Genomic DNA, 12826 nt, shown 5'->3' with positions numbered 1-12826 from the left:
TCCAATAATTGATATGAATACCCACAGAGATAGCACGTGCAACAGAAATATGACGACAGTGACAAGAAGAATAGAAATCTAAAAAGCGATCTCAATTTGACAGTAGTATACAGTGTGAAAACAACAAATACGTACATAATTAATTTACAAGTATTCTAGGTATCTGTATGTGAAGAACGCAGTTGGTCGCTTGGGGCACAGACCCCCTTCGTTCACAGCGTGGCCCTCAAACAGTTAACATCAGCCCATTTTGACATGACATGAACATATTTTACATAAAGGAAATTCACATTATTTTCTGAACATTATGGTGGAAATTATATTAGAAGAAAGGGGGTGGGTCTGAACTGAGTGATGACAGAAACAATGTGGCTCAGCAGGACTTTTCATGTCATAAAAGAAAGCCGACGTTATGTAAAAATGATGTTCCTAATGTTACTGAGAGCAAAACTTGTCGACTCCTCCCAGGAACTTGGCTGGATGGATGGCTGGATGGATGGATGGATGGATGGATGGATGGATGGATGGATGGATGGATGGATGGATGGATGGATGGATGGATGGATGGATGGCTGGCTGGATGGATGGCTGGATGGGTGGATGGATGGACAGACGGAATTGGAAAGATTGAAAAGCAAACCATTGGTACTAAAAACGTGTTGCAGCAATTCTCCTTCTCTTTTCCCACCGATATCTGGTTCCGTTATATTTACAACCCGTGGCCGACTAAATTCCCATTCCAGGTTTCAGCAAACATGCTAACAGAGTGTCGGATCAGGAGACAGTGCTTAATCGTCCAAGATCTTGAGGTCTAACTTCATCCTTTTGCCAATATTTTTAATTATTGTGATTAGAGTAGAGCTAAGTAGTCAACATCATTTCCTGCAGTGTGATGAATAAAGAATACAGACTTATTACTGCACATCAGAGTGTTTTATTTTCCCAGGCTCAACATATTTTTGGGGGGTTTCTGCCGTCAGCACTTTCAAACAAATTGTGAACAAACTCTGTGAAAAACAATGTCCTCAAACTCAGATAATGGTAGATTTCTCCGAGTTTCAGAGCGGTGAAAACCATGGTTTTCCAGCAGATGGTGTGTTTACATGTACCATGTGCCAAGGACAGTCTCAAACTCACCGATCACCAATCTATCCACAAAGTCATAGCAATGAGCTAGTAGTTTAACCCAAATGGTGATTTGATTGTACATTAGTGACCAATTGGATAAATAACAGTTGGGGTTTTGTTGTTGGTTTTTTGTTTGTAAATGGCAATGCTAAAACAGGATGTTCAGCAACACATTTGCATTGGTTGGCCACAAAGCTGTGGTGAACCAGTATTTCTACCAAATGTGGCTGTACTGCTCAGTTCAGTCTCAATGGGAAACTTTGAGAATTTGCGCACAGGAGATAGAGCAAGTGCTCACATGAAAGGCTTTGTACATCCAGTCATTTTAATAATAATAAAAAAAAATGGAAAGAAAAACTTGGCAATGGATGTGAATTTCACTTCATCCATTAAACATTATAGCGAATCTGATGGCAACAGGCCAGAAATCAGAGGCAGAAAAGCACCATTTGACAGTGTGGTCATAGTTCATTACATGGAAACAAATATTTTATTAACTACCTTTATTAAATACTCAGTTAGGTATCAGTAAGTCCCTGTAAATGTCTGTTTTCCACAAAACTTTTTTTTTTGAACACTATTGGTACAGCTTTAGACAAAAACACTGTAATAGAAAACTATGTGTTTACATTTTTATCTTTTTCTAAGTACATCCTTCTTATCACCCTCTTACCCAGCCAAGCATCCTCACTACTCCCTGTCCTAGAACAGCCACAATACACTTTAATCTATCCCTCCCCAGATTATTTCCTTAAATCACTGTGGCACCTGGCAACCTCTGGTCCCTGTTACACTGCCTCACAAAGAACAAAAATATTCACGCACGAACCCGCGCACGCACATACACACGGTCCATCTCATGGGGCAAAGCTGGCAGAGGCAGAAACGAGTGCAGATGGCTTGTTTGGGGCCTGTGGCATAAAGTGGTGAGAGATGCAACTGTTAGCAAGCAAGCCAAGGGCGTGCCTGTGTGTGTGCATGTGTCTGTGAGAGAGAGAGAGGGGGAGAGAGAGGGAGAGAGAGAGAGAGAGAGAGAGAGAGAGAGAGAGAGAGAGAGAGAGCAAGCGAACAATAGAAGATGTACAACAGTGAAATGTTTACACCAGATGCATGTCAAATGAAGATATGAAGGAATACAGTGTAAACACAGTTTTCCAGATGATTTGTGTAATTTTATCATGAAGTAACTATATTAACGCATGATATTAATGAGGATTATCCATGAAAAGCAATCTCACTGTATGTCATAAGACTTTTTTTTTATGTAGTTCAACGCGAGTACTGTGTGCTTCTTGTGTCCAACATCTTATTAATGAACTGCTTATGTGTTAGAACAACACAGCTTCACAGAGTATTCCTGGTTTGATTCTGGATTTAGGTGCCTTTCTTTGCAGAGTTTGTAAGTTCTGCCTGGTAATACTGTATGTTTCTCATGTCTCCTCCACTTCCCAGATATTTCAACAAATTCCAAAACTTTGATGATAGGGCACCATGTTGGGATCTGCAGGACCACAGAAAGTTTGTTCATTTCTGGGGAGAGACAATATTCATTTGTCATGAGACGCAGTCATGACATGAATTCTGACCCAGGAATGTGATGGCCTTTCACACCTAGAGTGGGGAAGGGGGGACATTCTCCAGGACCTTCCTCCCCCCCCTTTCTGCTCAAGACTCTTCCCCCATGCATTCAGCCAGTCAGTGATTGGTTGAAGCTCTCAGGCTTTGACACCTCTCAATCCACACGTGGAACAAAGAGCCTGCGAAGCCAGGCTTCTCTCTCTCTTGCACAACTACACTCTGAGTAGGTGAGTTGCTAGAGGAGCAGCTCATCCAGTGTTTGCACACAGCTAACACCAGAGGCCGGCAACCAGAGGCCTCCACTCCTCAACTCATCTGCTGACCCGACCACGAGGGAAAGCCATCACAGACCTGAGTGACCAGCTCCTCACTCTGAACAAAGGGACAACCAGGCGCTGCAAAGAAGGACAGCTCCTGAAACACCAACTCCATCTTCTCCTCCTCAGCCTGCAGAACCAGCAACCACAGTTAGCAGGAGGTGCTAACTACAGGAGAAGACACCAGCTTCCCTCCAGCACGACAACTGAACTCTTCCAAGGAAGTGGTAACAACTGGGCATTACTTGAGATTAGTTAAACTTGATGCTATGATAGAACTGTTTAACTTTCATGAAGATGTGTTGATTCTGTTACCGTGATCGCGTTCTTTTGATTATGATATTAGGAGCCGTTATCAACTTGTAAACCACTGTTAGCTCTGCCACAGACACAGGGTCTGCATGCTAATCTTTGCTTTACTAACTTGTTAACTCACAATCCTACACATATCACATCAAAGACAACATTACACCGTAACTGAACACCATCTGACGACTCCTGACGTTTTACAATACAAATCGCATTCACATAAACTCATTCTAGAAATGGTCCTTTAGCAGAGACACACCGGAAGCAGATGCTGCGGCTAGCTTCTATTGTTCCATTGCTATCAGCACATGGTGGAGACCCAGGACAGTCCTCCTGTTCTCTGACAACTTCCATTTGGAATGTAGTTTCTTGTGATCCGCCATCTTGTTTTGTAGTTCCATCACACGTCACACACACACACTCCCTCCAACTCTCTCTCTCTCTTTCTCTCTCCACACACACACACACACACACACCTACACACACCCAGCTGTATATAGGTAGTTAGAATCTGTGTTGTATTTGTTTTCATTGTTAATAAATATAATTTTTGGAATCATACTTGCTGTTTTATTAATGTGCACAGAGGTGAATGAAATGTCGACCTCTTCTGTGTTAAGAACTCCAAAATCCTTCAACCTTGACTGTTAATTCTGGTAATTGTAATTAATTTAACTATTAATTCAAATTCCTGATTAACTGTTTAGTATATCTTATGAGACTGATATAACTGAATTGGCTATCATTTCCTGTTACGACAGGTGGTGCTCCGAGGTATCTGATACAGATCAGATTTAATTTCAACAACATTATTAATAACTATCTTTGATAATTATTAATCATTATCGATAGCCAACCAAAACATAAATAGTGATCCATATGAGGACATAATGGTCCCAACAACCACATACAACACAGTCATTTCCAGGTGATGTTAACAGAGAAACCCAACAAGTCCACATGAGCAAGCATAACTGATGGTGGAAAGGTAACACTCCTTTTAACAGGAAGAAACCTAGCACAGACATACAACATTGGGGGAAGGATTCAGACCCCGGTTTGGGTAAGGGGCACAGACATATGGCTGTGACATATGAAATTGAAAGTTCAACGAAATCCATCAACATGGAGATGGGCAGCGAACATTTCCAGAAAGTCCCCTGTTGACAAGGTGACGGAGTCAGGGCTTTTCTGAACACAACAACAAATGAAAACAAAAATGGTGCTTTCAATGGCTCTGAGTACTGTTGCCGTATAAAAGGACACCCAAAACACAACAAAAGTTCTGTGTTTTCACTTGAAGTCGTTGCCATGCAAACAGGCCCTGAAGCAGCTGAATAGACAACAGTCGTTATCTTTAATGACTTGTGTTCATTTTGTGGGTCTATGTTTGAAAATTCCCATACAAACAGTAGACAATGTGAAGTGTGTATTAAAGTAAACCTCTTGATAACATGTGATGACTTAAAAGGAAAACAACAACATTGTGCGTGAGTGTGGTGCTAAGCGATGAAGTGCCTCTCGAACAAATTTAGTGCACCTCTGCTTGAGTCTACCTCCCTCGGAATCTTTGCTGGAAGGACACCGATTTTCCCTGAAAATATCAATTTCATGATTTGACCCTGTTTTACTGATTCCCACAGATGTGAATGCAGCAGTCATCTGATTGAAACATGAGCCAGATGAGCAGTCCATGATATGGAAGCCCCTGCCATCTGCACCCCAACAATGAAGCCTCTTTCAAAGTCACTTTAATCTTTTCCCCCAGCCGAATAAACCCGGGCTGCTCGGGGTTTTCAGACATGCCACAGACCATGACTGAGCTCAGCCCAACCATGCAGAGCACCTGATTTCATCCCTGTTTTTGTCCCCTGCCTGTCCACATGGTTTATCAACATATATATGCAAGCAGAAGCTTAAACATTTTAAAAGAGGGGAAGAGGTGACATAGAAAATAACTTGGCTAATGAGGTCGGTATTGATTGAAAAAGTACATTCATGTCGTGGATACGCATGCATAACATTTATGTGTGCTTGAAACTGTTTAACTGTCACTGCAGGTTTCTCTATGTTCTGTTTATCTAACCCCATTACTTTTAATATACTTAATACGTTTGATGCTAATGGGACAAGCCTATAGTTAATTATACCTCAATTAAGCAGGAATCTTAGACGTAATAAAATGTTACATTCACAGGTTTACAGTGACTGCACCAATGGTGGAGCACAAACCTCTTGAAATAGATTTTTTGCACATGAAGAACACGTAAACCCAAAACAGAAAGGGCTGGACCTATGCTTTTGTGTGTTCTGTTGTCTGCGACTGTAGTTTGCTGCTTGTGCCAATAGTGGCAGTTACAGTATAATCTGACTTCAAAACCACTTTTCACACCGTCAGACTTGGACCCATGTCTTCTTGGTAAGAGCACTAATTTCTCCACGTTACAATAGGAAGAGTGAACTGGTTGCAGTTGGACAGAAATACAAATCCAGTTTTAATGAGAGCCTTTTGTCTCCTGCATCTAGTGTGTTCCACAGTCTACAGGCGTGAAACACAGCTCTTCTGACCAAACTGGTGATTTGCTGACTGCCACTGTGATTCCTGGTTGTACTAATAGTCCTCGGGGTGTGTGCCATTAAAACGGCTCTCTGCTACCGACACCCATGAGAGTGTTCTCTGCTGCTGACACTCATATTTTTGCCTGCTTGACCTTGTTCAGCAACATCAACAATGAGTTTTATGATTACAGCAGTCTTGCGTCTTGTTCAATAGCTGAGGAAGACTCTTTATGACCCACTACAGGGAGAAAGTACGGCAGAGTGCGGAGTGCATCAACGAGCTCGGTCCTTGTAGAAAAATTACAGCACTCCTCCCAGCAACTTTAATGGGAGTTGGTAGGAAACTGCGTATCTCAGATCAACAATGTCAGAACCTATTGCTGTGATAAACCTAAGGCCTTTTGTTTTGGCTTTATTCACTGGAATACAACTGTAGGTTCTGTATAGGAAAAAAGCCTCAGGTATTATTTTGTCCAAACAATGCCTTTTGGAGGAAAAGGAAACAGTAATCTGCTTAAAACCAATGTTTGTGTAGGCAGAATATTTTGCATAAATCCAACATGCACTTGTCAGGCCGTATGGTAATTACACTAATATTAATGAATATTAATGATGAACATTTTAGAGGAGGCTTCACTAAAGCTGCCTTTAAATCTGTTCCCGCTTCCTGTGGTTCTGCATGGGTGTGTTGGAAAACAGATGGCCACAAGACAAAAACTGCAGACAGATGTGGGTGGTGGTCCAGACATGCACTGGAGTGACAGCTCTATCATCTGCTGTATCGTAAACCCACATTAAGTAAGTTACCCACAATAATGTGAGAATAATACATCTTTATACACATCTTCATTGCCTTACAGTGAACGTATTGACATTATCTGATGCACAACACATTTCTGAGCTGCTGTTTGCATTTGGTAAGATCTTAATTAATGTGACAGAGGTGGATCCGGGCTCCTCTGGGTTGTTAATGTAGACAACCTGCAGGGTGACGACAAAAAGATTGGCTCACACTGTTGGCTAGAAGAGGTTTACCATCCACCACGCTGGTTGCCATGTATACTGGAAACAATACAAGCAAGGATTTAAATTCTATGCCCATTGTTGATGAAAAGCATTAAGTGTGATGAATTATATGTATATCTGTGTGTGTGTGTGTGTGTGTGTGTGTGTGTGTGTGTGTGTGTGTGTGTGTGTGTGTGTGTGTGTGTGTGTGTGTGTGTGTGTGTGTGTGTGCGTGTGTGTGCGCAAATATGTACTTTTTCCTCTTTTGAAACATTCCCAGTGTGTCATTTACATGTCTGCTTGATAATGTATTTTGTAAATACTGATGTATGGTTTTGCAAGTTCTATTATAGTCTATATTATTTTCAAATATTCCTAATGTTTTAACATGTATCATCCCTTAAAAATCATATTTTCATGTCTTATGTGCTATGTAGCGCTGCAGTGATAAACAGATTTCCCTTTGTGGGAAACTCTCAAGCACGCACACACAGTTAAACTTAAACACAAGCACATGGAAAAGGCTTACAGCACATATTATACCCAACACAATATCATCTCATAATGTGATAAATATTAGAAAGTTGAGCATTCCACCAGAAATGATTTGAATGTATTGTCATTATATTGATGATGTACAGCAGCAAAGCAGAAACACTCCCATCAAGGCCTATCATAATACAAACACAATGAAGTGCAGAGTGGAACAGACAATGAATGAAAAAGGCTAGGTATGAGACAAACGCTTCTCTGATATATTTGACTTATGTTGAAATAACAGCATTCTGAATTATGCTGACCTGCTGACGACTGGTTCTAGCCAGCGACGTTATATTATCAGTCGCCCAATGCTTTTTAAAATAGGCAACTCCTCACAAAAGATCACCATGCTGACAGATTACCACCTTCTTCAATCTTACAACGTTCAGCTCATAGGTCAATCCTGTCAAGACCGCCTTCAGCTCATTCAAAGCTGAACTCTTTATGACAACATACCACGGTCACTTTATCGCTTCGTTTTTTTCCATAATCACTTCTCTTTTCACACGTCTTCTCCTATCAGAGATGAATGGCTCTTTTCTGTTTCTATGAATCACGTTCACGTTCGTATAACCTGTGGTGGGATCGTTTTAACAGAATTCCCATACATTCTGCTCAATAGTCCAACCAACAAAAACAAAATGTGACCTAAGTTCATATGAAATATTTCAACCCTTTTTTATGACACTTGGATTGTGTTAATTTTGTCGTTCTGGCGACAGATAAATGCAGGGAAAACGTTTTTACTTTGCCAACATATTTCGGCTGCAACTGTAGCCTTCCTCAGAGCGTCAGCTGATGTGTGATGACGTGGTTGTCTTCATCAGGTGACCACGCCCCCCGCCGTCCACTGGTTTCCGTCGTCAGGACAGTCTATGAATGGGCCGCCATCAAAACTGATGACATAGACAAAAAAGAGGACAAACACATCAAGTACACACTCACACAATGTCAATACCCCAAATGGGTCATAAACAAAGGAAAACATAAAGTCTATAATAAAGAAAAACAAAGGAAAGAAAGGAAAACAAAACACGGCAGAACAAGAAAATGTGAAATCAGCCATCACGGACCACTGCAGAAGGCATCACACGTCAGATGATGCTCTGAGGAAGGCAGAAACATGTCAGCAAGGCAAAAACGTTATTCCCTGCATTTATCTGTTGTTTAAAAAAAGAATTCAAACTATACCTTTTTTCTGACACCTACTGACCAGTGTCTTTCTCACTGGCATGATGTGTCAAGCAGAGAAAATGCACCAAAGAAAGGAGACGTGTAATTGGTAAATGGACTTCACTTATGTGGCACAATTTTCCTGCTTCAGCGCTCTCATAGCACTTCACACCATCTGTCACATTCACCCGTTCACACCCCACTTGCCTCGGAGCTGCAGTACATGGTGCTCCCTCACCACTGGGGGATCTCTGGGGTTCAATGGCTTGCTCTGGGACATTTTGGCAGGTGTAGATTGAGCTACCAACCTTCGGATTGAAAGACACCCACTTGACCACCCAAATCTGAATCTGCTGCTTTATATCCTTACATACAGAAAATATCGAGTAAAATGGTGCTACAGGCTTGCATGCATATATATATATATATATATTAAAAAAAATTCCCCTCTCGCCCTCCGCGGGCGGTCACCTGTTTTTCTATTCCAAGCTCGGGTCCTCTACCAGAGGCCTGGGAGCTTGAGGGTCCTGCGCAGTATCTTTGCTGTTCCAAGTACTGCACTTTTCTGGACTGAGATGTCCGAGGTTGTTCCAGGGATCTGCTGTAGCCACTCCTCCAGTTTGGGGGTTACTGCCCCGAGTGCTCCGATTACCACGGGCACTACTGTCACCTTCACCTTCCAAGCCCTCTCCAGCTCCTCTCTGAGCCCTTGGTATTTCTCAAGTTTCTCATGTTCCTTCTTTCTGATGTTACCATCACTTGGTATTGCTACATCCACCACGATTGCTTTCCTCTGCCCTTTATCAACCACCACGATGTCTGGTTGGTTCGCCATTACCATCCTGTCTGTCTGTATCTGGAAGTCCCACAGGATCTTCGCTCGGTCATTCTCCACCACCTTTGGGGGTGTCTCCCACTGTGACCTTGGGGTTTCCAGACCATACTCCGCACAGATGTTTCGGTACACTATGCCAGCCACTTGGTTATGGCGTTCCATGTAAGCTTTCCCAGCCAGCATCTTGCACCCTGCAGTTATGTGCTGGATTGTCTCAGGTGCCTCTTTGCACAGTCTACACCTTGGGTCTTGTCTGGTGTGGTAGATCTGGGCTTCTATGGCTCTGGTGCTCAGAGCCTGCTCCTGTGCAGCCAGGATGAGGGCCTCTGTGCTGTCCTGTAGGCCAGCCCTCTCTAGCCATTGGTAGGACTTCTTTAGGTCAGCCACTTCAGTTATGTTCCGGTGGTACATCCCATGTAGGGGCTTGTCCTCCCATGATGGTCCCTCTTCCAGCACCTCTTCATCTCGCCATTGTCTGAGACTGTCTGATATATATATATATATATATATATATATATATATATATATATATATATATATATATATATATATATATATTTAGTTGCATAACCACGGTTTCTGATAACTGCTTCACATCTGTGGTACATGGAGTCGACCAGCTTCTGGCACCGGTCAACAGGTATTGCAGCCCAGGACAATTGTACTATATTCCACAATTCCTCTGCATTTCTTGGTTTGGCCTCATGAACAGCATTATTTTATGTCAGCCTACTAGTTTTCTATGGGATTAAGGTCCGGGGATTGCGCTGGCCACTCCATGACTTGAATTCTGTTTGTCTGGAACCACAATTTTGCTCGCTTGTTGGTGTGTTTGGGGTCATTGTCTTGTTGAAACACCCCTTTCCTCTTCAGCATACGGCAACATGACTTCTTCCAGTATCCTGATGTATTCAAACTGATCCATGATCCCTGGTATGCGATGAATAGGACCAACACCATAGTACGAGGAACATCCCCATATCATGATGCTTGCACCACCATGCTTCACCGTCTTCACTGTGTACTGTGGCTTGAATTCAGTGTTTGGAGGACGTCTGACAAACTGTCTGCAGCCCTTAGATCCCAAAAAAACAATCTTGCTCTCATCAGTCCACAAAATATTACGCCATTTCTTTTTAGGCCAGTCAATGTGTTCTTTTGCAAATTGTAGCCGCTTCAGCACATGTGCTTTTTTTAACAATGGGACTTTGCTTCTTGCTGGTAGCTTGGCTTCACATAGACGTCGTCTGATTGTTACAGTACTCACAGTACTCTTAGATCGTCTTTGATCCACCTGGAGCTGATCATTGGCTGAGCCTTTGCCATTTTGGTTATTCTCTGATCCATTCGAATAGTCGTTTTTCTTTTTCTTCCTCCCCTTTCTGGTTTTGGCTGCCATTTTAAAGCGTTTGATATAATTTTAGCTGAACAGCCTATCATTGTCTGCACTTCTTTATAGGTTTTCCCCTCTTTTATTAATTTCTTAATCAAAGAACGCTCTTCTTCTGAACAGTGTCTTGAACGACCCATTTTACTCAAGGACAAATACACAGCCAGCATATGTAGTGTCAGTTGCCTTGATCTTAAATAAGGGCCACCTGTTTAACACTTTTTCCCCCCCACATAATCAGTGACCACACTAATTGAACTCGGCACTACTATTTTTTTGAACACACCCCTTTCAGGAAATGATTCAGTTTCACAGAATCAGCAGCATGCATGTCATGCCTGTTGGGTTTATTGGTTTTCTATACCTTAACTAAACCTTATAGAAACTTCCTTGCAGTGTAAAACTTGAAATTAAAAAAATACAGTGATTTATCTTGGTAGTGATGTGGGACTGCTATTATATTGAACACAACTATATCTATCTATCTATCTATCTATCTATCTATCTATCTATCTATCTATATCTATATATATATATATATATATATATATATATATATATATATATATATATATATATATATAGAGAGAGAGAGAGAGAGAGAGAGAGAATATAATGGAATGAAGAGAACACTGTTTTAATTTTGAAGCGAGCTTGTGGCTGGTTGGTCGGGGTCCGGCTCCCACTGAAGATTGCTTCAGGAAGAGCATCTGGCCAAGTGTTTGTGCCAAGTCAAAACATGGGGCTCAAGACAATCTGTGGTAACCTCGAAGGACAATTTTGGTATTCATCAGATTGGTAAATTGGTACTAGCATGTCGATCACATGATGAGTGTCACCTGGTTGTTACCTGATCATGGCTGGAGTACATTTCAGCTCCTCTGTCGTGATGAAACAAGTCCAGGAGATGGACTGATGACACACTTACAGAGGGCAGAAGAGTTTTTCTTCATCAGAGTACCAAGTCAACACAGCAGGCAGTTTCATTTTCAAGGTATACATGTCATTTAAGTAAAAACACAAAACGTTTGTTGCGTTTTTGGGTGTCTGTATATGCGACAACGGTGCTCGGAGCAAGTGAAAATGCAACCTTTTGAAAACACCCCCTGCAGGTGGAACTATTAGAAAATGCTAGGGCTCCATTGCCTAGTCGACAGCTGCTACTGTGCATGCACAATAAGACTGTAGTAAATGGATCTTCTGCACATGCTCAGTAGATGGACAATGACAACAATGTTTGCCTCCAGACTGTCATGACTCTCAGTCCTTATCCTCCTGCTACTTGGTAGTATGATAGTTGACGGTCAACTGTAATAACAATCCAACTTGGTGGTGTGTTCGCATGAATGTCCGTGGACCCACATTGTTAAAGTTTATAGCGTATTGTTTTCTGTGTGTGTGTTTGTTTGTTTTTTATTCCACTGTGAAACCCCAATATTGTGAGGTAACAGGTGCCAGCTATATAAGTTGTTAGATACTACAAATAATGTAATGATGGCCAGTAACGTGATTATAAATACTCCTGTTTTGTTTTGTTATAAATAAAAATGTGGAATTTAGTATCTTCTGTCAGTTTAGTTGTTCTGGTAGTTTCCATATTTGCACTATACAAGTGAATTTTATATTCTACTGTGTGATTTTACTGGCGTGGCCATATGATGTTTATTTATCGGTCTTTGGATACATGGTGCTCTCACAGCAGTGTGACTGCTTCTCTCGTCTGGGCTTTTGTTTGTATTTTGCTTTTATTCCTCAGTTGATCTCTCCCTGCCTTCGGTTTCTGTTTTTCTGTGTTTTCTACGACTCATATTAGATATTGGGATTGTGTGAGAAGCTTCTTTATTTGCGTGCCCCCGTCAGTCTGTTATGATGCTGGCACAGACATATGAGGCTATGAATACTGACGGTTTCTGATGTTCACAGTAGTCGACTGTGACTATCGGTTCTCTCTTTAAGGTTCTTTACAATGCTATTTGAATCTTCGTGTCTGAA

This window comes from Blennius ocellaris, assembly GCF_963422515.1.
Source record: "Blennius ocellaris genome assembly, chromosome: 3".
NCBI lineage: Eukaryota > Metazoa > Chordata > Actinopteri > Blenniiformes > Blenniidae > Blennius > Blennius ocellaris.
The sequence above is the reverse complement of the archived record's forward strand: the minus strand, read 5'-3'. Positions refer to the sequence as shown.